The sequence below is a fragment of the Triturus cristatus genome, chromosome 11, assembly GCF_964204655.1.
Source record: "Triturus cristatus chromosome 11, aTriCri1.1, whole genome shotgun sequence".
Taxonomy (NCBI): domain Eukaryota; kingdom Metazoa; phylum Chordata; class Amphibia; order Caudata; family Salamandridae; genus Triturus; species Triturus cristatus.
The window spans coordinates 538,038,931-538,057,476 of record NC_140594.1 but is presented as its reverse complement, the minus strand read 5'-3'; the positions used below and the strand labels follow the sequence as shown (position 1 = coordinate 538,057,476).

Sequence of the window (18,546 nt, the reverse complement as noted above, 5' to 3'; positions counted from 1 at the left end):
CGAGACAAACCACCCTCATTCACCTAAAGCGAAAGAAAAAAAATACCAAAAAGCCTACAGCACCTGGTATTCCCAGGCGGTCTCCCATCCAGGTACTAACCAGGCCCGACCCTGCTTAACTTCTGAGATCAGACGAGATCAGGTGCTTTCAGGGTGGTATGGCCGTAGGCCCTAGCACTTCTGACTTTGGAGCTCTTGGCTTTACTCATTCGTCTTCAGGGCTAGCCTAGGAAACGAGACAAACCACCCTCATTCACCTAAAGCGAAAGAAAAAAAATACCAAAAAGCCTACAGCACCTGGTATTCCCAGGCGGTCTCCCATCCAGGTACTAACCAGGCCCGACCCTGCTTAACTTCTGAGATCAGACGAGATCAGGTGCTTTCAGGGTGGTATGGCCGTAGGCCCTAGCACTTCTGACTTTGGAGCTCTTGGCTTTACTCATTCGTCTTCAGGGCTAGCCTAGGAAACGAGACAAACCACCCTCATTCACCTAAAGCGAAAGAAAAAAAATACCAAAAAGCCTACAGCACCTGGTATTCCCAGGCGGTCTCCCATCCAGGTACTAACCAGGCCCGACCCTGCTTAACTTCTGAGATCAGACGAGATCAGGTGCTTTCAGGGTGGTATGGCCGTAGGCCCTAGCACTTCTGACTTTGGAGCTCTTGGCTTTACTCATTCGTCTTCAGGGCTAGCCTAGGAAACGAGACAAACCACCCTCATTCACCTAAAGCGAAAGAAAAAAAATACCAAAAAGCCTACAGCACCTGGTATTCCCAGGCGGTCTCCCATCCAGGTACTAACCAGGCCCGACCCTGCTTAACTTCTGAGATCAGACGAGATCAGGTGCTTTCAGGGTGGTATGGCCGTAGGCCCTAGCACTTCTGACTTTGGAGCTCTTGGCTTTACTCATTCGTCTTCAGGGCTAGCCTAGGAAACGAGACAAACCACCCTCATTCACCTAAAGCGAAAGAAAAAAAATACCAAAAAGCCTACAGCACCTGGTATTCCCAGGCGGTCTCCCATCCAGGTACTAACCAGGCCCGACCCTGCTTAACTTCTGAGATCAGACGAGATCAGGTGCTTTCAGGGTGGTATGGCCGTAGGCCCTAGCACTTCTGACTTTGGAGCTCTTGGCTTTACTCATTCGTCTTCAGGGCTAGCCTAGGAAACGAGACAAACCACCCTCATTCACCTAAAGCGAAAGAAAAAAAATACCAAAAAGCCTACAGCACCTGGTATTCCCAGGCGGTCTCCCATCCAGGTACTAACCAGGCCCGACCCTGCTTAACTTCTGAGATCAGACGAGATCAGGTGCTTTCAGGGTGGTATGGCCGTAGGCCCTAGCACTTCTGACTTTGGAGCTCTTGGCTTTACTCATTCGTCTTCAGGGCTAGCCTAGGAAACGAGACAAACCACCCTCATTCACCTAAAGCGAAAGAAAAAAAATACCAAAAAGCCTACAGCACCTGGTATTCCCAGGCGGTCTCCCATCCAGGTACTAACCAGGCCCGACCCTGCTTAACTTCTGAGATCAGACGAGATCAGGTGCTTTCAGGGTGGTATGGCCGTAGGCCCTAGCACTTCTGACTTTGGAGCTCTTGGCTTTACTCATTCGTCTTCAGGGCTAGCCTAGGAAACGAGACAAACCACCCTCATTCACCTAAAGCGAAAGAAAAAAAATACCAAAAAGCCTACAGCACCTGGTATTCCCAGGCGGTCTCCCATCCAGGTACTAACCAGGCCCGACCCTGCTTAACTTCTGAGATCAGACGAGATCAGGTGCTTTCAGGGTGGTATGGCCGTAGGCCCTAGCACTTCTGACTTTGGAGCTCTTGGCTTTACTCATTCGTCTTCAGGGCTAGCCTAGGAAACGAGACAAACCACCCTCATTCACCTAAAGCGAAAGAAAAAAAATACCAAAAAGCCTACAGCACCTGGTATTCCCAGGCGGTCTCCCATCCAGGTACTAACCAGGCCCGACCCTGCTTAACTTCTGAGATCAGACGAGATCAGGTGCTTTCAGGGTGGTATGGCCGTAGGCCCTAGCACTTCTGACTTTGGAGCTCTTGGCTTTACTCATTCGTCTTCAGGGCTAGCCTAGGAAACGAGACAAACCACCCTCATTCACCTAAAGCGAAAGAAAAAAAATACCAAAAAGCCTACAGCACCTGGTATTCCCAGGCGGTCTCCCATCCAGGTACTAACCAGGCCCGACCCTGCTTAACTTCTGAGATCAGACGAGATCAGGTGCTTTCAGGGTGGTATGGCCGTAGGCCCTAGCACTTCTGACTTTGGAGCTCTTGGCTTTACTCATTCGTCTTCAGGGCTAGCCTAGGAAACGAGACAAACCACCCTCATTCACCTAAAGCGAAAGAAAAAAAATACCAAAAAGCCTACAGCACCTGGTATTCCCAGGCGGTCTCCCATCCAGGTACTAACCAGGCCCGACCCTGCTTAACTTCTGAGATCAGACGAGATCAGGTGCTTTCAGGGTGGTATGGCCGTAGGCCCTAGCACTTCTGACTTTGGAGCTCTTGGCTTTACTCATTCGTCTTCAGGGCTAGCCTAGGAAACGAGACAAACCACCCTCATTCACCTAAAGCGAAAGAAAAAAAATACCAAAAAGCCTACAGCACCTGGTATTCCCAGGCGGTCTCCCATCCAGGTACTAACCAGGCCCGACCCTGCTTAACTTCTGAGATCAGACGAGATCAGGTGCTTTCAGGGTGGTATGGCCGTAGGCCCTAGCACTTCTGACTTTGGAGCTCTTGGCTTTACTCATTCGTCTTCAGGGCTAGCCTAGGAAACGAGACAAACCACCCTCATTCACCTAAAGCGAAAGAAAAAAAATACCAAAAAGCCTACAGCACCTGGTATTCCCAGGCGGTCTCCCATCCAGGTACTAACCAGGCCCGACCCTGCTTAACTTCTGAGATCAGACGAGATCAGGTGCTTTCAGGGTGGTATGGCCGTAGGCCCTAGCACTTCTGACTTTGGAGCTCTTGGCTTTACTCATTCGTCTTCAGGGCTAGCCTAGGAAACGAGACAAACCACCCTCATTCACCTAAAGCGAAAGAAAAAAAATACCAAAAAGCCTACAGCACCTGGTATTCCCAGGCGGTCTCCCATCCAGGTACTAACCAGGCCCGACCCTGCTTAACTTCTGAGATCAGACGAGATCAGGTGCTTTCAGGGTGGTATGGCCGTAGGCCCTAGCACTTCTGACTTTGGAGCTCTTGGCTTTACTCATTCGTCTTCAGGGCTAGCCTAGGAAACGAGACAAACCACCCTCATTCACCTAAAGCGAAAGAAAAAAAATACCAAAAAGCCTACAGCACCTGGTATTCCCAGGCGGTCTCCCATCCAGGTACTAACCAGGCCCGACCCTGCTTAACTTCTGAGATCAGACGAGATCAGGTGCTTTCAGGGTGGTATGGCCGTAGGCCCTAGCACTTCTGACTTTGGAGCTCTTGGCTTTACTCATTCGTCTTCAGGGCTAGCCTAGGAAACGAGACAAACCACCCTCATTCACCTAAAGCGAAAGAAAAAAAATACCAAAAAGCCTACAGCACCTGGTATTCCCAGGCGGTCTCCCATCCAGGTACTAACCAGGCCCGACCCTGCTTAACTTCTGAGATCAGACGAGATCAGGTGCTTTCAGGGTGGTATGGCCGTAGGCCCTAGCACTTCTGACTTTGGAGCTCTTGGCTTTACTCATTCGTCTTCAGGGCTAGCCTAGGAAACGAGACAAACCACCCTCATTCACCTAAAGCGAAAGAAAAAAAATACCAAAAAGCCTACAGCACCTGGTATTCCCAGGCGGTCTCCCATCCAGGTACTAACCAGGCCCGACCCTGCTTAACTTCTGAGATCAGACGAGATCAGGTGCTTTCAGGGTGGTATGGCCGTAGGCCCTAGCACTTCTGACTTTGGAGCTCTTGGCTTTACTCATTCGTCTTCAGGGCTAGCCTAGGAAACGAGACAAACCACCCTCATTCACCTAAAGCGAAAGAAAAAAAATACCAAAAAGCCTACAGCACCTGGTATTCCCAGGCGGTCTCCCATCCAGGTACTAACCAGGCCCGACCCTGCTTAACTTCTGAGATCAGACGAGATCAGGTGCTTTCAGGGTGGTATGGCCGTAGGCCCTAGCACTTCTGACTTTGGAGCTCTTGGCTTTACTCATTCGTCTTCAGGGCTAGCCTAGGAAACGAGACAAACCACCCTCATTCACCTAAAGCGAAAGAAAAAAAATACCAAAAAGCCTACAGCACCTGGTATTCCCAGGCGGTCTCCCATCCAGGTACTAACCAGGCCCGACCCTGCTTAACTTCTGAGATCAGACGAGATCAGGTGCTTTCAGGGTGGTATGGCCGTAGGCCCTAGCACTTCTGACTTTGGAGCTCTTGGCTTTACTCATTCGTCTTCAGGGCTAGCCTAGGAAACGAGACAAACCACCCTCATTCACCTAAAGCGAAAGAAAAAAAATACCAAAAAGCCTACAGCACCTGGTATTCCCAGGCGGTCTCCCATCCAGGTACTAACCAGGCCCGACCCTGCTTAACTTCTGAGATCAGACGAGATCAGGTGCTTTCAGGGTGGTATGGCCGTAGGCCCTAGCACTTCTGACTTTGGAGCTCTTGGCTTTACTCATTCGTCTTCAGGGCTAGCCTAGGAAACGAGACAAACCACCCTCATTCACCTAAAGCGAAAGAAAAAAAATACCAAAAAGCCTACAGCACCTGGTATTCCCAGGCGGTCTCCCATCCAGGTACTAACCAGGCCCGACCCTGCTTAACTTCTGAGATCAGACGAGATCAGGTGCTTTCAGGGTGGTATGGCCGTAGGCCCTAGCACTTCTGACTTTGGAGCTCTTGGCTTTACTCATTCGTCTTCAGGGCTAGCCTAGGAAACGAGACAAACCACCCTCATTCACCTAAAGCGAAAGAAAAAAAATACCAAAAAGCCTACAGCACCTGGTATTCCCAGGCGGTCTCCCATCCAGGTACTAACCAGGCCCGACCCTGCTTAACTTCTGAGATCAGACGAGATCAGGTGCTTTCAGGGTGGTATGGCCGTAGGCCCTAGCACTTCTGACTTTGGAGCTCTTGGCTTTACTCATTCGTCTTCAGGGCTAGCCTAGGAAACGAGACAAACCACCCTCATTCACCTAAAGCGAAAGAAAAAAAATACCAAAAAGCCTACAGCACCTGGTATTCCCAGGCGGTCTCCCATCCAGGTACTAACCAGGCCCGACCCTGCTTAACTTCTGAGATCAGACGAGATCAGGTGCTTTCAGGGTGGTATGGCCGTAGGCCCTAGCACTTCTGACTTTGGAGCTCTTGGCTTTACTCATTCGTCTTCAGGGCTAGCCTAGGAAACGAGACAAACCACCCTCATTCACCTAAAGCGAAAGAAAAAAAATACCAAAAAGCCTACAGCACCTGGTATTCCCAGGCGGTCTCCCATCCAGGTACTAACCAGGCCCGACCCTGCTTAACTTCTGAGATCAGACGAGATCAGGTGCTTTCAGGGTGGTATGGCCGTAGGCCCTAGCACTTCTGACTTTGGAGCTCTTGGCTTTACTCATTCGTCTTCAGGGCTAGCCTAGGAAACGAGACAAACCACCCTCATTCACCTAAAGCGAAAGAAAAAAAATACCAAAAAGCCTACAGCACCTGGTATTCCCAGGCGGTCTCCCATCCAGGTACTAACCAGGCCCGACCCTGCTTAACTTCTGAGATCAGACGAGATCAGGTGCTTTCAGGGTGGTATGGCCGTAGGCCCTAGCACTTCTGACTTTGGAGCTCTTGGCTTTACTCATTCGTCTTCAGGGCTAGCCTAGGAAACGAGACAAACCACCCTCATTCACCTAAAGCGAAAGAAAAAAAATACCAAAAAGCCTACAGCACCTGGTATTCCCAGGCGGTCTCCCATCCAGGTACTAACCAGGCCCGACCCTGCTTAACTTCTGAGATCAGACGAGATCAGGTGCTTTCAGGGTGGTATGGCCGTAGGCCCTAGCACTTCTGACTTTGGAGCTCTTGGCTTTACTCATTCGTCTTCAGGGCTAGCCTAGGAAACGAGACAAACCACCCTCATTCACCTAAAGCGAAAGAAAAAAAATACCAAAAAGCCTTCAGCACCTGGTATTCCCAGGCGGTCTCCCATCCAGGTACTAACCAGGCCCGACCCTGCTTAACTTCTGAGATCAGACGAGATCAGGTGCTTTCAGGGTGGTATGGCCGTAGGCCCTAGCACTTCTGACTTTGGAGCTCTTGGCTTTACTCATTCGTCTTCAGGGCTAGCCTAGGAAACGAGACAAACCACCCTCATTCACCTAAAGCGAAAGAAAAAAAATACCAAAAAGCCTACAGCACCTGGTATTCCCAGGCGGTCTCCCATCCAGGTACTAACCAGGCCCGACCCTGCTTAACTTCTGAGATCAGACGAGATCAGGTGCTTTCAGGGTGGTATGGCCGTAGGCCCTAGCACTTCTGACTTTGGAGCTCTTGGCTTTACTCATTCGTCTTCAGGGCTAGCCTAGGAAACGAGACAAACCACCCTCATTCACCTAAAGCGAAAGAAAAAAAATACCAAAAAGCCTACAGCACCTGGTATTCCCAGGCGGTCTCCCATCCAGGTACTAACCAGGCCCGACCCTGCTTAACTTCTGAGATCAGACGAGATCAGGTGCTTTCAGGGTGGTATGGCCGTAGGCCCTAGCACTTCTGACTTTGGAGCTCTTGGCTTTACTCATTCGTCTTCAGGGCTAGCCTAGGAAACGAGACAAACCACCCTCATTCACCTAAAGCGAAAGAAAAAAAATACCAAAAAGCCTACAGCACCTGGTATTCCCAGGCGGTCTCCCATCCAGGTACTAACCAGGCCCGACCCTGCTTAACTTCTGAGATCAGACGAGATCAGGTGCTTTCAGGGTGGTATGGCCGTAGGCCCTAGCACTTCTGACTTTGGAGCTCTTGGCTTTACTCATTCGTCTTCAGGGCTAGCCTAGGAAACGAGACAAACCACCCTCATTCACCTAAAGCGAAAGAAAAAAAATACCAAAAAGCCTACAGCACCTGGTATTCCCAGGCGGTCTCCCATCCAGGTACTAACCAGGCCCGACCCTGCTTAACTTCTGAGATCAGACGAGATCAGGTGCTTTCAGGGTGGTATGGCCGTAGGCCCTAGCACTTCTGACTTTGGAGCTCTTGGCTTTACTCATTCGTCTTCAGGGCTAGCCTAGGAAACGAGACAAACCACCCTCATTCACCTAAAGCGAAAGAAAAAAAATACCAAAAAGCCTACAGCACCTGGTATTCCCAGGCGGTCTCCCATCCAGGTACTAACCAGGCCCGACCCTGCTTAACTTCTGAGATCAGACGAGATCAGGTGCTTTCAGGGTGGTATGGCCGTAGGCCCTAGCACTTCTGACTTTGGAGCTCTTGGCTTTACTCATTCGTCTTCAGGGCTAGCCTAGGAAACGAGACAAACCACCCTCATTCACCTAAAGCGAAAGAAAAAAAATACCAAAAAGCCTACAGCACCTGGTATTCCCAGGCGGTCTCCCATCCAGGTACTAACCAGGCCCGACCCTGCTTAACTTCTGAGATCAGACGAGATCAGGTGCTTTCAGGGTGGTATGGCCGTAGGCCCTAGCACTTCTGACTTTGGAGCTCTTGGCTTTACTCATTCGTCTTCAGGGCTAGCCTAGGAAACGAGACAAACCACCCTCATTCACCTAAAGCGAAAGAAAAAAAATACCAAAAAGCCTACAGCACCTGGTATTCCCAGGCGGTCTCCCATCCAGGTACTAACCAGGCCCGACCCTGCTTAACTTCTGAGATCAGACGAGATCAGGTGCTTTCAGGGTGGTATGGCCGTAGGCCCTAGCACTTCTGACTTTGGAGCTCTTGGCTTTACTCATTCGTCTTCAGGGCTAGCCTAGGAAACGAGACAAACCACCCTCATTCACCTAAAGCGAAAGAAAAAAAATACCAAAAAGCCTACAGCACCTGGTATTCCCAGGCGGTCTCCCATCCAGGTACTAACCAGGCCCGACCCTGCTTAACTTCTGAGATCAGACGAGATCAGGTGCTTTCAGGGTGGTATGGCCGTAGGCCCTAGCACTTCTGACTTTGGAGCTCTTGGCTTTACTCATTCGTCTTCAGGGCTAGCCTAGGAAACGAGACAAACCACCCTCATTCACCTAAAGCGAAAGAAAAAAAATACCAAAAAGCCTACAGCACCTGGTATTCCCAGGCGGTCTCCCATCCAGGTACTAACCAGGCCCGACCCTGCTTAACTTCTGAGATCAGACGAGATCAGGTGCTTTCAGGGTGGTATGGCCGTAGGCCCTAGCACTTCTGACTTTGGAGCTCTTGGCTTTACTCATTCGTCTTCAGGGCTAGCCTAGGAAACGAGACAAACCACCCTCATTCACCTAAAGCGAAAGAAAAAAAATACCAAAAAGCCTACAGCACCTGGTATTCCCAGGCGGTCTCCCATCCAGGTACTAACCAGGCCCGACCCTGCTTAACTTCTGAGATCAGACGAGATCAGGTGCTTTCAGGGTGGTATGGCCGTAGGCCCTAGCACTTCTGACTTTGGAGCTCTTGGCTTTACTCATTCGTCTTCAGGGCTAGCCTAGGAAACGAGACAAACCACCCTCATTCACCTAAAGCGAAAGAAAAAAAATACCAAAAAGCCTACAGCACCTGGTATTCCCAGGCGGTCTCCCATCCAGGTACTAACCAGGCCCGACCCTGCTTAACTTCTGAGATCAGACGAGATCAGGTGCTTTCAGGGTGGTATGGCCGTAGGCCCTAGCACTTCTGACTTTGGAGCTCTTGGCTTTACTCATTCGTCTTCAGGGCTAGCCTAGGAAACGAGACAAACCACCCTCATTCACCTAAAGCGAAAGAAAAAAAATACCAAAAAGCCTACAGCACCTGGTATTCCCAGGCGGTCTCCCATCCAGGTACTAACCAGGCCCGACCCTGCTTAACTTCTGAGATCAGACGAGATCAGGTGCTTTCAGGGTGGTATGGCCGTAGGCCCTAGCACTTCTGACTTTGGAGCTCTTGGCTTTACTCATTCGTCTTCAGGGCTAGCCTAGGAAACGAGACAAACCACCCTCATTCACCTAAAGCGAAAGAAAAAAAATACCAAAAAGCCTACAGCACCTGGTATTCCCAGGCGGTCTCCCATCCAGGTACTAACCAGGCCCGACCCTGCTTAACTTCTGAGATCAGACGAGATCAGGTGCTTTCAGGGTGGTATGGCCGTAGGCCCTAGCACTTCTGACTTTGGAGCTCTTGGCTTTACTCATTCGTCTTCAGGGCTAGCCTAGGAAACGAGACAAACCACCCTCATTCACCTAAAGCGAAAGAAAAAAAATACCAAAAAGCCTACAGCACCTGGTATTCCCAGGCGGTCTCCCATCCAGGTACTAACCAGGCCCGACCCTGCTTAACTTCTGAGATCAGACGAGATCAGGTGCTTTCAGGGTGGTATGGCCGTAGGCCCTAGCACTTCTGACTTTGGAGCTCTTGGCTTTACTCATTCGTCTTCAGGGCTAGCCTAGGAAACGAGACAAACCACCCTCATTCACCTAAAGCGAAAGAAAAAAAATACCAAAAAGCCTACAGCACCTGGTATTCCCAGGCGGTCTCCCATCCAGGTACTAACCAGGCCCGACCCTGCTTAACTTCTGAGATCAGACGAGATCAGGTGCTTTCAGGGTGGTATGGCCGTAGGCCCTAGCACTTCTGACTTTGGAGCTCTTGGCTTTACTCATTCGTCTTCAGGGCTAGCCTAGGAAACGAGACAAACCACCCTCATTCACCTAAAGCGAAAGAAAAAAAATACCAAAAAGCCTACAGCACCTGGTATTCCCAGGCGGTCTCCCATCCAGGTACTAACCAGGCCCGACCCTGCTTAACTTCTGAGATCAGACGAGATCAGGTGCTTTCAGGGTGGTATGGCCGTAGGCCCTAGCACTTCTGACTTTGGAGCTCTTGGCTTTACTCATTCGTCTTCAGGGCTAGCCTAGGAAACGAGACAAACCACCCTCATTCACCTAAAGCGAAAGAAAAAAAATACCAAAAAGCCTACAGCACCTGGTATTCCCAGGCGGTCTCCCATCCAGGTACTAACCAGGCCCGACCCTGCTTAACTTCTGAGATCAGACGAGATCAGGTGCTTTCAGGGTGGTATGGCCGTAGGCCCTAGCACTTCTGACTTTGGAGCTCTTGGCTTTACTCATTCGTCTTCAGGGCTAGCCTAGGAAACGAGACAAACCACCCTCATTCACCTAAAGCGAAAGAAAAAAAATACCAAAAAGCCTACAGCACCTGGTATTCCCAGGCGGTCTCCCATCCAGGTACTAACCAGGCCCGACCCTGCTTAACTTCTGAGATCAGACGAGATCAGGTGCTTTCAGGGTGGTATGGCCGTAGGCCCTAGCACTTCTGACTTTGGAGCTCTTGGCTTTACTCATTCGTCTTCAGGGCTAGCCTAGGAAACGAGACAAACCACCCTCATTCACCTAAAGCGAAAGAAAAAAAATACCAAAAAGCCTACAGCACCTGGTATTCCCAGGCGGTCTCCCATCCAGGTACTAACCAGGCCCGACCCTGCTTAACTTCTGAGATCAGACGAGATCAGGTGCTTTCAGGGTGGTATGGCCGTAGGCCCTAGCACTTCTGACTTTGGAGCTCTTGGCTTTACTCATTCGTCTTCAGGGCTAGCCTAGGAAACGAGACAAACCACCCTCATTCACCTAAAGCGAAAGAAAAAAAATACCAAAAAGCCTACAGCACCTGGTATTCCCAGGCGGTCTCCCATCCAGGTACTAACCAGGCCCGACCCTGCTTAACTTCTGAGATCAGACGAGATCAGGTGCTTTCAGGGTGGTATGGCCGTAGGCCCTAGCACTTCTGACTTTGGAGCTCTTGGCTTTACTCATTCGTCTTCAGGGCTAGCCTAGGAAACGAGACAAACCACCCTCATTCACCTAAAGCGAAAGAAAAAAAATACCAAAAAGCCTACAGCACCTGGTATTCCCAGGCGGTCTCCCATCCAGGTACTAACCAGGCCCGACCCTGCTTAACTTCTGAGATCAGACGAGATCAGGTGCTTTCAGGGTGGTATGGCCGTAGGCCCTAGCACTTCTGACTTTGGAGCTCTTGGCTTTACTCATTCGTCTTCAGGGCTAGCCTAGGAAACGAGACAAACCACCCTCATTCACCTAAAGCGAAAGAAAAAAAATACCAAAAAGCCTACAGCACCTGGTATTCCCAGGCGGTCTCCCATCCAGGTACTAACCAGGCCCGACCCTGCTTAACTTCTGAGATCAGACGAGATCAGGTGCTTTCAGGGTGGTATGGCCGTAGGCCCTAGCACTTCTGACTTTGGAGCTCTTGGCTTTACTCATTCGTCTTCAGGGCTAGCCTAGGAAACGAGACAAACCACCCTCATTCACCTAAAGCGAAAGAAAAAAAATACCAAAAAGCCTACAGCACCTGGTATTCCCAGGCGGTCTCCCATCCAGGTACTAACCAGGCCCGACCCTGCTTAACTTCTGAGATCAGACGAGATCAGGTGCTTTCAGGGTGGTATGGCCGTAGGCCCTAGCACTTCTGACTTTGGAGCTCTTGGCTTTACTCATTCGTCTTCAGGGCTAGCCTAGGAAACGAGACAAACCACCCTCATTCACCTAAAGCGAAAGAAAAAAAATACCAAAAAGCCTACAGCACCTGGTATTCCCAGGCGGTCTCCCATCCAGGTACTAACCAGGCCCGACCCTGCTTAACTTCTGAGATCAGACGAGATCAGGTGCTTTCAGGGTGGTATGGCCGTAGGCCCTAGCACTTCTGACTTTGGAGCTCTTGGCTTTACTCATTCGTCTTCAGGGCTAGCCTAGGAAACGAGACAAACCACCCTCATTCACCTAAAGCGAAAGAAAAAAAATACCAAAAAGCCTACAGCACCTGGTATTCCCAGGCGGTCTCCCATCCAGGTACTAACCAGGCCCGACCCTGCTTAACTTCTGAGATCAGACGAGATCAGGTGCTTTCAGGGTGGTATGGCCGTAGGCCCTAGCACTTCTGACTTTGGAGCTCTTGGCTTTACTCATTCGTCTTCAGGGCTAGCCTAGGAAACGAGACAAACCACCCTCATTCACCTAAAGCGAAAGAAAAAAAATACCAAAAAGCCTACAGCACCTGGTATTCCCAGGCGGTCTCCCATCCAGGTACTAACCATTAAATCATAATAATATTTTCTGTAACTTTCAGTATTTATATTCAGTGAAAAAGCACCAATATTAAGCTTTTAACTTTCACTAATTATTTTCAGTGAAAAAGCACCAATATTTAGCTTTCTTATTACCAATGCTCGATCGTGCTCGATCAGGCTCGGTCAGGCGAGATACAAGGAGCCACCGGTTCATGGAAGAACCCTTTTATTATGAGTGTCATCCCCTAAATTTTCCAAATTGTAATTGATTATATTTAAGTTCAGTAGTTTACACAACACTGTTTATTCTCGGAAGGTCTGATTCCACAGTCCATTCTCTTAGTATCTTTCATTCTGATGCAAGTGTTTTTACCCAAGAGTCTCCCAACACTGTAACATTTGTATGCAAATTTTTTACACCGTCCCACTGACACTCCAATTATCTCAGAAATATATAGATAGTCCTCAGACAGAAGATGGCAATTGTCGTGAAATATATATACACATTCTTAAAAAAAAGAAAACAATTCAACCTAGAAGGATTAACACAAACAGGTAACATTCGATGACAGTTACTAAGTTTTGCCAGTTTTTAAAGAGCTCATTTGCATTCACATTTAAAGCTGCATTTCCCACTTTTCTGATGTAGGCTCAGCACTTAAGACCTGTATTGAGATCCACTTATTTAGACACACATCTTCGAAGTAGTAATTTTTGTAATCCATGCTGTTACTGTAGAGTTTGACTGAGTTAGTATTTAATGCTCGCTGGAGCAGCATGTAGTACCTTTAACTGTTACTAGAGGGCCTCCTATTCACCGCTGTTCTTTTCTGGAGCATGCTGAAGTAACCTTAAGCTGTTCATAAAGGTCCCTTTTCTCAGACACACAAGTTATTGTGTCTAGCACAACCAAGCTGCAATACATCAACTCATTACTGGAGATCTATCGAGTCCTATAGTTTCCCTTAAGCTTCAACAACTGCTTGCTGAAGTTTAGGATGCTAGAGAATTATTAACCAATCAAATACCCAAGAATGAAGGATAGAGTGTGTGAATTCTCTTTAGGCGGTATAATGAGTTTTGCTTGTGTTTTTTTTTCCCACTGGTAGACCTGACACTTTAGAGTGGGCTTCTCCCTAACTTTTTGCCTTCATCCTCCACTTTTTCTGACCTTTTTACTTGTATTTTTACTCTGTGCACTTTACCACTGCTAACCAGTGTGAAAGTGCTTGTTCTCTCTCCCCCTAAACATGGCATTATTGATTCAACTCCAGTTGGCATATTTAGGTTACTTATAAATCCGTAGTAAATTGCACTACATGTGCCCAGGTCCTGTAAATTAAATACTATTAGTAGACCTGCAGCTCTGATAGTGCCACCCACTCCACTAGCTGTCTAACCATGTTTCAGGCATGCCATTACAGAGCCTCTATGCACAGTTTACACTACCATGTCTACCTGGCAAAATAACCCTTTTTACCCGGCCCAAATCTTCCCGTTTATTAATATACGTCACCACTAAGGAAGGCCCTGGACAACCCAGAGAACATGGCGCAATGCATTTAAAAGGCAGGAGATATATTTTAAGTTTTACATGTCCTGTTAGTGAAAAACTCCCAAAGTCGTTTTCCACTACTTTATGGCTTATCTAGCCCAATGAATAACAATGGATTATCATATTACTTTCTATGAGTGTCATTTACAATTGGGAAGAGATAAACCCTTTAAGACTGGTGTCTCTGGAATCACAATTTAACCTCTTGCATTCTGAGGACGTAATAGTTACGTCCTCGGCTGCGATGCTACTGTGCCAGGACATAACTATTACATCCTTGGCACAGCTGTCAGAAATCCCTCTGCTGTAAACAGCAGAGTGATTTTTTTCAGACTTGGGAGCTGGGAAAGAGGTTGTACTTCCAATTCAGAGTGGGGGCTTTGCCTTTAAGAACATACACAGTAAAATGGATCAAATCAGGCAACGGCAAATGCCCCTTTTGTGAGGTACTTGAAGAGTCCTATGCCCACTTCTTGTTTGTCTGCCCTGCCTACGCTGGCCCTCGTAAAGCGTGGCTCACGCCAATCTGCAGGAATCTGGGTACTAGAACGAGTAGCGCTGCACTGAGAACATTGTCTACTGACACATTGCCGTGTATTACAACTGCAGTAGCCAAGTTTTTGAGCTGGATGTGGATAATTAGATCCCGCATTACTTTTGTCATTTGAAAAACGTCTAAACTCCACTTAACACAGAGCCCCAACAACACCTTTGAGGTGATGTTTAAAAAAAAGTTCCCATAGCTATTTTTATGCACCATTGTTTTAACATCTATCATTATATGTGCTTCCTTTTAAATCTGATAATGTGTTTTAATTGTGATCATGTTTGTTGTACACAATGTTTAACGCTTTCATTCTTTTTGTAACTATTGTATTTTATGGCTGGAAATCACCCTGTTTTATTGTGATCTGCTTTTATGAAATGAACTATGAATAAAGCTTTTTGGAATGGAATGGTTCTCCAGCTGACTGAGGAACGTTTTTTTTCAGTTTAGTGACGATCAGCACTCATGGTGCACTGATGTCAGTACACTGAAACTGAAAGTGAAATAACCTGATCGGCTCATTTCATTTCACTGCCTACCTGCTCCTGGGGCTATCTCAGCACCACAAGCACGTAGTCAGACGACATTGTTACTATTGGAAAGGGGAGACTCTCCCCTTTGCAGTGGTACCCTTCTCTAGTGGATCCCAGCTTGGGGATTGCCACAGGAGGGCAGTCCCCAAGCATGGATCCACCCGTAGGCACCAGTGAGGGGGTAGTGGCCCCTTGGGCAAGGACATTTGCCCCCCCATAAAGATGTGCCAAATTTCAGTCTTTCTGCCCTCCCTGGGGGGCAGATGGGGGCAGTACCCCCAATCTCCTCCCCGGGTGGGCAAAAAGCACAGTAGACACCAGGGATTTTGTTTATGAAAAATCTTAGGGGTGGTGCTGCCCTCAATGGGCATTATAATGCCCCCACTACTCCAAAAACTTGGCACAGTCATTCTGCCCCCCCCTGGGTACACAGATGGGGTCAATAGCCCCAGTGTAGCAGACAGCCCACTAAACACTAGGGATTGTTTTTCTCTCTCTTAAAGGGGGGTAGGGGCTTTCCAGAATGGGCATGCTAATGTCCCCACCACCCAAAACAAAAGGGACAGGTTATTACCCCAGATCAGCCCCCCAGGGCTGGAAGAAAGCTCACTAGATACCAGGGATTTTTTTTATTATAAAAGAGGAATGGGGCTGCCCACAACAGGCAAGGACATGTCCCCACCCACAATTAGGAAAACATAAATCTTTCTGACGCCCCCACAGGTGGGCAGATGAAGGTAATAACCCTGATCTGCCTCCCAGAGGGGCAGAAAGCTCACTAGGCACCAGAGATTGTTTGTTTTGAATATGTAGCGATGGGGTCTGTCCAAAACAGGCATGCCATTGCCCCCACCCCAAGCAAAAATTAGACAGCCTTTCTGCCCACCGTAAGGGTTGCTCCCCCGTTTTTTTTGTGAACACATTTTGGCTGCTTCTGCCTCCCCTTGCGGGCAAAACAGCAATATTTGTATGCTAATTTACCCTTAAGGGGGAAGAAACCCACTCACACTAGCAAAGGTTTCTGTGCGTGTGTGTGTGTGTGTGTGTGTGTGTGTGTGTGTGTGTGTGTGTGCATGTGCGTGTGTGTGTGTGTGTGTGTGTGTGTGAACTGGAGTTTGGCTGTTGGTCTGTGTGTAATGGTGTTTGACTGGCTGTGTGTGAACCTGCATTTTGCTGGCAGTGCGAGTAGGCTTGCGCTTAGCTGGAAGTGTGTGTGGACTAGTGCATGTCTTTCAGTGTGCGTGGACTGTCCAATGGCTAGCAGTCTGCATGGATGACACATGTCTGGCGTTGTGCATGGACTGCCGCATGACTGACGGTCTGCGTGGACTGTCACTTGGTTAGCGGTGTACATGGATGTACCTGGCTGGGGGTGTGCATGGATGGGGCTTGGCTAACAGTGTGGCTTGTGTTGATCATCTAGTGTTTTATTACCCAGAATCCCCTGCAAACCTTACATTTAGCTAAAAAGTCACTCTTTTCTCACATTTCTGTTTGGAAAAGTTGTGGGATCACCGTGCCTGCACAAATTTCTCACCACACAGCATTCCCCTCGTATAAAACTGATACCTCACTTTTGTGAGTGCCCGAAGCAGAGAATCTGAAAACGTATAAAATGAAAAACTGAGGGGGAACCAAAGTGGGTCCAAAAGGGCAGTTTTATTTCATAAGTATTTAGACTGACTCTGCTTTAGGCACCCACACAAGTGAGGTATAATTTATATCGGGAGACTGAGGGGCACGCTGGGTGGTGCGAAATGTGTGCCGGCGTGATCTTACAACCTGTGGGAGCTTAGGGAGGTGTGGCTTGCGTGGATGCCCCAACATTTTCTTACCCAGAATCCCCTGCAAATCTCAAATTTTGCTAAAAGAAATCACATTTTCCTCACATTTCTGTGTGGGAAAGTTGTAGTATCACCGGGCGCCATAAATTTCCTAGCATCCAGTGTTCCCCCAGGTCTCCCGATAAAATGGTACCTCAATTACGTGGGGGGGCCTAGTGCCTGCTACAGAGAAGGGCCCAAAACCTATTCTGGAGACATCACAATTATCTATCACAAAACAACCTGGTTTTGCAAAGGGGGCACCTGCGTTTTTTGTGCCGAGCACAGTTGTCATGGAGGGAAACCTACAAAATCCAGCTACTTCTGAAAACTAAACACCCGGGAGAGTTTATGTTGATCTGTGGCTTGAGTGGATCCCCAGTGTTTTCTTACCCAGAATACCCTGGAAAGCTCAAATGTAGCTAGGGCCCAAAATCCACAGCTAGCTAAGTACATTTCAAAATAAGGGTCAGTTTTCTGTGGAAACATTTGCTGGGTCCATGTGTGTTTTGGGCCTTATCATGTCGTGGGCACTAGGCCTACCCACACAAGTGAGGGACCATTTTCATTGGAAGACTTGGGGAAATGCTGTGTGGATGGAAGTTTGTGGCTCTCTGCAGATTCTAGATCTTTCCATCACAGAAATGTGAAGAAAATGTGTTTTTTCAGACAAATTTGAGGTTTGCGAGGGATTCTGGATAACATAACCTGGTGAGAGCCACACAAGTCATCCCATCCTGGATTCCCCTGGGTGCACAGATTTTAAAAATGTACATGCTTGCTATATTTCTCTAATTGCCGACTGAGCTAGGGCTCAAAATCCACAGCTAGGCTCACTGCAAAAAAAGGGTCAGTTTTCAGTGGAAAAATGTGATGTGTCCATGTTGCATTTTGACCCGTTTCCTGTCGCGGGCACTAGGAGGTCCACCCACATCAGTGAGGCACCGTGTTTATTGAGAGACTTAGGGGAATACAGACTCATAGAACAAATGTTATAACAAGTTGTCTTCCATGCATTTCTACCTTCCAAATATAAGATAGTGTGTAAAAAGAAGACATTTTGGAAAATGCCCTCTAATTCACATGCTTGTATTGCTACCCACAAATTCAGAGATGTGCAAATAACCACTGTTTCCAAACTCCATATCTTGTTCCCATTTCGGAAATACTTAGATTTTCTTGGTGCCTATTTTTCACTCTTTATATTTTACCAAATGAATTGTTGTATACGCAGTACACAATGAAAACACATTTCTAAATGCAGCTCAGTTATTGGCTCTGGGTACCTCGGGCTCTATATATCCCCACAACCAGAAACAACGGTTTCAGGGACATAATGATATATTGCTTTAAAAAATCTGCCATAATTAGAACAGTTACATTTGAAAATGTAGGCACAAAGGCTGCTTTTTTTCAACTCAATTTCATTTATTTTAATTCAACTGTTGGTTTTAATAGAAAAACCTTGAAGGATCTGCATAAGTCACCCCTTGCTGAATTCAGAATTGTAGCTACATTTCGAAATGTATAGCTTTCTAATATCAATTATTGGTTTCACACCCATTTCTACCACTAACTGGAAGGAGGTTGAAAGCACCAAAAATAGGAAAACAGGCTATCTCCCAGTAAAATGGCAAAACTGTGTGGAAAATTTTGGTTTTCTGGCAAAAGTCTGCCTGACCCTGAAAGCTGGTGAGTTTAGTACCACAAATCCTTCTTTGATATCAGTTGCTGGGAAAAAATAGACACTTTCTTCTGCAGTACTTTTTTCTCATTTTCCCCCCAAAACTGAAATTTAACTGTTTTTTGCCTAATTTCTCAGTCCCATCCAGGGGAATCTACAA

At 47.8% G+C, this 18,546-nt stretch overlaps 52 non-coding genes across 52 annotated transcripts; all 52 read right to left on the bottom strand.

Moving 5' to 3' along the window:
- Positions 1 to 51: 51 nt before the first annotated feature.
- Positions 52 to 170, bottom strand: LOC146784585 (5S ribosomal RNA). Its single transcript, XR_014971530.1, has one exon. It is a non-coding gene; the product is annotated as a 5S ribosomal RNA (ribosomal RNA).
- Positions 171 to 285: 115 nt separating this feature from the next.
- LOC146784584 (5S ribosomal RNA) lies at positions 286 to 404 on the bottom strand. Its single transcript, XR_014971529.1, has one exon. It is a non-coding gene; the product is annotated as a 5S ribosomal RNA (ribosomal RNA).
- Positions 405 to 519: 115 nt separating this feature from the next.
- On the bottom strand, positions 520 to 638 carry LOC146784583 (5S ribosomal RNA). The gene has a single exon (XR_014971528.1). It is a non-coding gene; the product is annotated as a 5S ribosomal RNA (ribosomal RNA).
- Positions 639 to 753: 115 nt separating this feature from the next.
- LOC146784582 (5S ribosomal RNA) lies at positions 754 to 872 on the bottom strand. Its single transcript, XR_014971527.1, has one exon. It is a non-coding gene; the product is annotated as a 5S ribosomal RNA (ribosomal RNA).
- Positions 873 to 987: 115 nt separating this feature from the next.
- Positions 988 to 1,106, bottom strand: LOC146784581 (5S ribosomal RNA). The gene has a single exon (XR_014971526.1). It is a non-coding gene; the product is annotated as a 5S ribosomal RNA (ribosomal RNA).
- A 115-nt stretch (positions 1,107 to 1,221) lies between these two features.
- On the bottom strand, positions 1,222 to 1,340 carry LOC146784580 (5S ribosomal RNA). Its single transcript, XR_014971525.1, has one exon. It is a non-coding gene; the product is annotated as a 5S ribosomal RNA (ribosomal RNA).
- A 115-nt stretch (positions 1,341 to 1,455) lies between these two features.
- On the bottom strand, positions 1,456 to 1,574 carry LOC146784579 (5S ribosomal RNA). The gene has a single exon (XR_014971524.1). It is a non-coding gene; the product is annotated as a 5S ribosomal RNA (ribosomal RNA).
- Positions 1,575 to 1,689: 115 nt separating this feature from the next.
- On the bottom strand, positions 1,690 to 1,808 carry LOC146784578 (5S ribosomal RNA). Its single transcript, XR_014971523.1, has one exon. It is a non-coding gene; the product is annotated as a 5S ribosomal RNA (ribosomal RNA).
- Positions 1,809 to 1,923: 115 nt separating this feature from the next.
- Positions 1,924 to 2,042, bottom strand: LOC146784577 (5S ribosomal RNA). The gene has a single exon (XR_014971522.1). It is a non-coding gene; the product is annotated as a 5S ribosomal RNA (ribosomal RNA).
- Positions 2,043 to 2,157: 115 nt separating this feature from the next.
- On the bottom strand, positions 2,158 to 2,276 carry LOC146784576 (5S ribosomal RNA). Its single transcript, XR_014971521.1, has one exon. It is a non-coding gene; the product is annotated as a 5S ribosomal RNA (ribosomal RNA).
- A 115-nt stretch (positions 2,277 to 2,391) lies between these two features.
- Positions 2,392 to 2,510, bottom strand: LOC146784575 (5S ribosomal RNA). The gene has a single exon (XR_014971519.1). It is a non-coding gene; the product is annotated as a 5S ribosomal RNA (ribosomal RNA).
- Positions 2,511 to 2,625: 115 nt separating this feature from the next.
- On the bottom strand, positions 2,626 to 2,744 carry LOC146784574 (5S ribosomal RNA). The gene has a single exon (XR_014971518.1). It is a non-coding gene; the product is annotated as a 5S ribosomal RNA (ribosomal RNA).
- A 115-nt stretch (positions 2,745 to 2,859) lies between these two features.
- On the bottom strand, positions 2,860 to 2,978 carry LOC146784573 (5S ribosomal RNA). Its single transcript, XR_014971517.1, has one exon. It is a non-coding gene; the product is annotated as a 5S ribosomal RNA (ribosomal RNA).
- Positions 2,979 to 3,093: 115 nt separating this feature from the next.
- On the bottom strand, positions 3,094 to 3,212 carry LOC146784572 (5S ribosomal RNA). Its single transcript, XR_014971516.1, has one exon. It is a non-coding gene; the product is annotated as a 5S ribosomal RNA (ribosomal RNA).
- A 115-nt stretch (positions 3,213 to 3,327) lies between these two features.
- LOC146784571 (5S ribosomal RNA) lies at positions 3,328 to 3,446 on the bottom strand. The gene has a single exon (XR_014971515.1). It is a non-coding gene; the product is annotated as a 5S ribosomal RNA (ribosomal RNA).
- Positions 3,447 to 3,561: 115 nt separating this feature from the next.
- On the bottom strand, positions 3,562 to 3,680 carry LOC146784570 (5S ribosomal RNA). Its single transcript, XR_014971514.1, has one exon. It is a non-coding gene; the product is annotated as a 5S ribosomal RNA (ribosomal RNA).
- A 115-nt stretch (positions 3,681 to 3,795) lies between these two features.
- Positions 3,796 to 3,914, bottom strand: LOC146784569 (5S ribosomal RNA). The gene has a single exon (XR_014971513.1). It is a non-coding gene; the product is annotated as a 5S ribosomal RNA (ribosomal RNA).
- Positions 3,915 to 4,029: 115 nt separating this feature from the next.
- Positions 4,030 to 4,148, bottom strand: LOC146784568 (5S ribosomal RNA). Its single transcript, XR_014971512.1, has one exon. It is a non-coding gene; the product is annotated as a 5S ribosomal RNA (ribosomal RNA).
- A 115-nt stretch (positions 4,149 to 4,263) lies between these two features.
- On the bottom strand, positions 4,264 to 4,382 carry LOC146784567 (5S ribosomal RNA). Its single transcript, XR_014971511.1, has one exon. It is a non-coding gene; the product is annotated as a 5S ribosomal RNA (ribosomal RNA).
- A 115-nt stretch (positions 4,383 to 4,497) lies between these two features.
- LOC146784566 (5S ribosomal RNA) lies at positions 4,498 to 4,616 on the bottom strand. The gene has a single exon (XR_014971510.1). It is a non-coding gene; the product is annotated as a 5S ribosomal RNA (ribosomal RNA).
- Positions 4,617 to 4,731: 115 nt separating this feature from the next.
- On the bottom strand, positions 4,732 to 4,850 carry LOC146784565 (5S ribosomal RNA). Its single transcript, XR_014971508.1, has one exon. It is a non-coding gene; the product is annotated as a 5S ribosomal RNA (ribosomal RNA).
- A 115-nt stretch (positions 4,851 to 4,965) lies between these two features.
- LOC146784564 (5S ribosomal RNA) lies at positions 4,966 to 5,084 on the bottom strand. The gene has a single exon (XR_014971507.1). It is a non-coding gene; the product is annotated as a 5S ribosomal RNA (ribosomal RNA).
- Positions 5,085 to 5,199: 115 nt separating this feature from the next.
- LOC146784563 (5S ribosomal RNA) lies at positions 5,200 to 5,318 on the bottom strand. Its single transcript, XR_014971506.1, has one exon. It is a non-coding gene; the product is annotated as a 5S ribosomal RNA (ribosomal RNA).
- Positions 5,319 to 5,433: 115 nt separating this feature from the next.
- On the bottom strand, positions 5,434 to 5,552 carry LOC146784562 (5S ribosomal RNA). The gene has a single exon (XR_014971505.1). It is a non-coding gene; the product is annotated as a 5S ribosomal RNA (ribosomal RNA).
- A 115-nt stretch (positions 5,553 to 5,667) lies between these two features.
- On the bottom strand, positions 5,668 to 5,786 carry LOC146784561 (5S ribosomal RNA). The gene has a single exon (XR_014971504.1). It is a non-coding gene; the product is annotated as a 5S ribosomal RNA (ribosomal RNA).
- Positions 5,787 to 5,901: 115 nt separating this feature from the next.
- On the bottom strand, positions 5,902 to 6,020 carry LOC146784560 (5S ribosomal RNA). The gene has a single exon (XR_014971502.1). It is a non-coding gene; the product is annotated as a 5S ribosomal RNA (ribosomal RNA).
- Positions 6,021 to 6,135: 115 nt separating this feature from the next.
- On the bottom strand, positions 6,136 to 6,254 carry LOC146784559 (5S ribosomal RNA). The gene has a single exon (XR_014971787.1). It is a non-coding gene; the product is annotated as a 5S ribosomal RNA (ribosomal RNA).
- Positions 6,255 to 6,369: 115 nt separating this feature from the next.
- LOC146784558 (5S ribosomal RNA) lies at positions 6,370 to 6,488 on the bottom strand. Its single transcript, XR_014971501.1, has one exon. It is a non-coding gene; the product is annotated as a 5S ribosomal RNA (ribosomal RNA).
- A 115-nt stretch (positions 6,489 to 6,603) lies between these two features.
- Positions 6,604 to 6,722, bottom strand: LOC146784557 (5S ribosomal RNA). Its single transcript, XR_014971500.1, has one exon. It is a non-coding gene; the product is annotated as a 5S ribosomal RNA (ribosomal RNA).
- Positions 6,723 to 6,837: 115 nt separating this feature from the next.
- Positions 6,838 to 6,956, bottom strand: LOC146784556 (5S ribosomal RNA). The gene has a single exon (XR_014971499.1). It is a non-coding gene; the product is annotated as a 5S ribosomal RNA (ribosomal RNA).
- Positions 6,957 to 7,071: 115 nt separating this feature from the next.
- On the bottom strand, positions 7,072 to 7,190 carry LOC146784555 (5S ribosomal RNA). Its single transcript, XR_014971498.1, has one exon. It is a non-coding gene; the product is annotated as a 5S ribosomal RNA (ribosomal RNA).
- A 115-nt stretch (positions 7,191 to 7,305) lies between these two features.
- Positions 7,306 to 7,424, bottom strand: LOC146784554 (5S ribosomal RNA). The gene has a single exon (XR_014971496.1). It is a non-coding gene; the product is annotated as a 5S ribosomal RNA (ribosomal RNA).
- Positions 7,425 to 7,539: 115 nt separating this feature from the next.
- LOC146784553 (5S ribosomal RNA) lies at positions 7,540 to 7,658 on the bottom strand. The gene has a single exon (XR_014971495.1). It is a non-coding gene; the product is annotated as a 5S ribosomal RNA (ribosomal RNA).
- Positions 7,659 to 7,773: 115 nt separating this feature from the next.
- LOC146784552 (5S ribosomal RNA) lies at positions 7,774 to 7,892 on the bottom strand. The gene has a single exon (XR_014971494.1). It is a non-coding gene; the product is annotated as a 5S ribosomal RNA (ribosomal RNA).
- Positions 7,893 to 8,007: 115 nt separating this feature from the next.
- Positions 8,008 to 8,126, bottom strand: LOC146784551 (5S ribosomal RNA). Its single transcript, XR_014971493.1, has one exon. It is a non-coding gene; the product is annotated as a 5S ribosomal RNA (ribosomal RNA).
- A 115-nt stretch (positions 8,127 to 8,241) lies between these two features.
- Positions 8,242 to 8,360, bottom strand: LOC146784550 (5S ribosomal RNA). Its single transcript, XR_014971492.1, has one exon. It is a non-coding gene; the product is annotated as a 5S ribosomal RNA (ribosomal RNA).
- A 115-nt stretch (positions 8,361 to 8,475) lies between these two features.
- On the bottom strand, positions 8,476 to 8,594 carry LOC146784549 (5S ribosomal RNA). The gene has a single exon (XR_014971491.1). It is a non-coding gene; the product is annotated as a 5S ribosomal RNA (ribosomal RNA).
- Positions 8,595 to 8,709: 115 nt separating this feature from the next.
- On the bottom strand, positions 8,710 to 8,828 carry LOC146784548 (5S ribosomal RNA). Its single transcript, XR_014971490.1, has one exon. It is a non-coding gene; the product is annotated as a 5S ribosomal RNA (ribosomal RNA).
- A 115-nt stretch (positions 8,829 to 8,943) lies between these two features.
- LOC146784547 (5S ribosomal RNA) lies at positions 8,944 to 9,062 on the bottom strand. Its single transcript, XR_014971489.1, has one exon. It is a non-coding gene; the product is annotated as a 5S ribosomal RNA (ribosomal RNA).
- Positions 9,063 to 9,177: 115 nt separating this feature from the next.
- LOC146784546 (5S ribosomal RNA) lies at positions 9,178 to 9,296 on the bottom strand. Its single transcript, XR_014971488.1, has one exon. It is a non-coding gene; the product is annotated as a 5S ribosomal RNA (ribosomal RNA).
- Positions 9,297 to 9,411: 115 nt separating this feature from the next.
- LOC146784545 (5S ribosomal RNA) lies at positions 9,412 to 9,530 on the bottom strand. The gene has a single exon (XR_014971487.1). It is a non-coding gene; the product is annotated as a 5S ribosomal RNA (ribosomal RNA).
- A 115-nt stretch (positions 9,531 to 9,645) lies between these two features.
- Positions 9,646 to 9,764, bottom strand: LOC146784544 (5S ribosomal RNA). Its single transcript, XR_014971485.1, has one exon. It is a non-coding gene; the product is annotated as a 5S ribosomal RNA (ribosomal RNA).
- A 115-nt stretch (positions 9,765 to 9,879) lies between these two features.
- LOC146784543 (5S ribosomal RNA) lies at positions 9,880 to 9,998 on the bottom strand. Its single transcript, XR_014971484.1, has one exon. It is a non-coding gene; the product is annotated as a 5S ribosomal RNA (ribosomal RNA).
- Positions 9,999 to 10,113: 115 nt separating this feature from the next.
- On the bottom strand, positions 10,114 to 10,232 carry LOC146784542 (5S ribosomal RNA). The gene has a single exon (XR_014971483.1). It is a non-coding gene; the product is annotated as a 5S ribosomal RNA (ribosomal RNA).
- Positions 10,233 to 10,347: 115 nt separating this feature from the next.
- On the bottom strand, positions 10,348 to 10,466 carry LOC146784541 (5S ribosomal RNA). The gene has a single exon (XR_014971482.1). It is a non-coding gene; the product is annotated as a 5S ribosomal RNA (ribosomal RNA).
- A 115-nt stretch (positions 10,467 to 10,581) lies between these two features.
- On the bottom strand, positions 10,582 to 10,700 carry LOC146784540 (5S ribosomal RNA). Its single transcript, XR_014971481.1, has one exon. It is a non-coding gene; the product is annotated as a 5S ribosomal RNA (ribosomal RNA).
- Positions 10,701 to 10,815: 115 nt separating this feature from the next.
- LOC146784539 (5S ribosomal RNA) lies at positions 10,816 to 10,934 on the bottom strand. Its single transcript, XR_014971471.1, has one exon. It is a non-coding gene; the product is annotated as a 5S ribosomal RNA (ribosomal RNA).
- A 115-nt stretch (positions 10,935 to 11,049) lies between these two features.
- Positions 11,050 to 11,168, bottom strand: LOC146784538 (5S ribosomal RNA). The gene has a single exon (XR_014971463.1). It is a non-coding gene; the product is annotated as a 5S ribosomal RNA (ribosomal RNA).
- Positions 11,169 to 11,283: 115 nt separating this feature from the next.
- Positions 11,284 to 11,402, bottom strand: LOC146784537 (5S ribosomal RNA). The gene has a single exon (XR_014971456.1). It is a non-coding gene; the product is annotated as a 5S ribosomal RNA (ribosomal RNA).
- A 115-nt stretch (positions 11,403 to 11,517) lies between these two features.
- On the bottom strand, positions 11,518 to 11,636 carry LOC146784536 (5S ribosomal RNA). The gene has a single exon (XR_014971454.1). It is a non-coding gene; the product is annotated as a 5S ribosomal RNA (ribosomal RNA).
- A 115-nt stretch (positions 11,637 to 11,751) lies between these two features.
- Positions 11,752 to 11,870, bottom strand: LOC146784535 (5S ribosomal RNA). The gene has a single exon (XR_014971453.1). It is a non-coding gene; the product is annotated as a 5S ribosomal RNA (ribosomal RNA).
- A 115-nt stretch (positions 11,871 to 11,985) lies between these two features.
- On the bottom strand, positions 11,986 to 12,104 carry LOC146784534 (5S ribosomal RNA). Its single transcript, XR_014971451.1, has one exon. It is a non-coding gene; the product is annotated as a 5S ribosomal RNA (ribosomal RNA).
- Between the last annotated feature and the right edge of the window lie 6,442 nt (positions 12,105 to 18,546).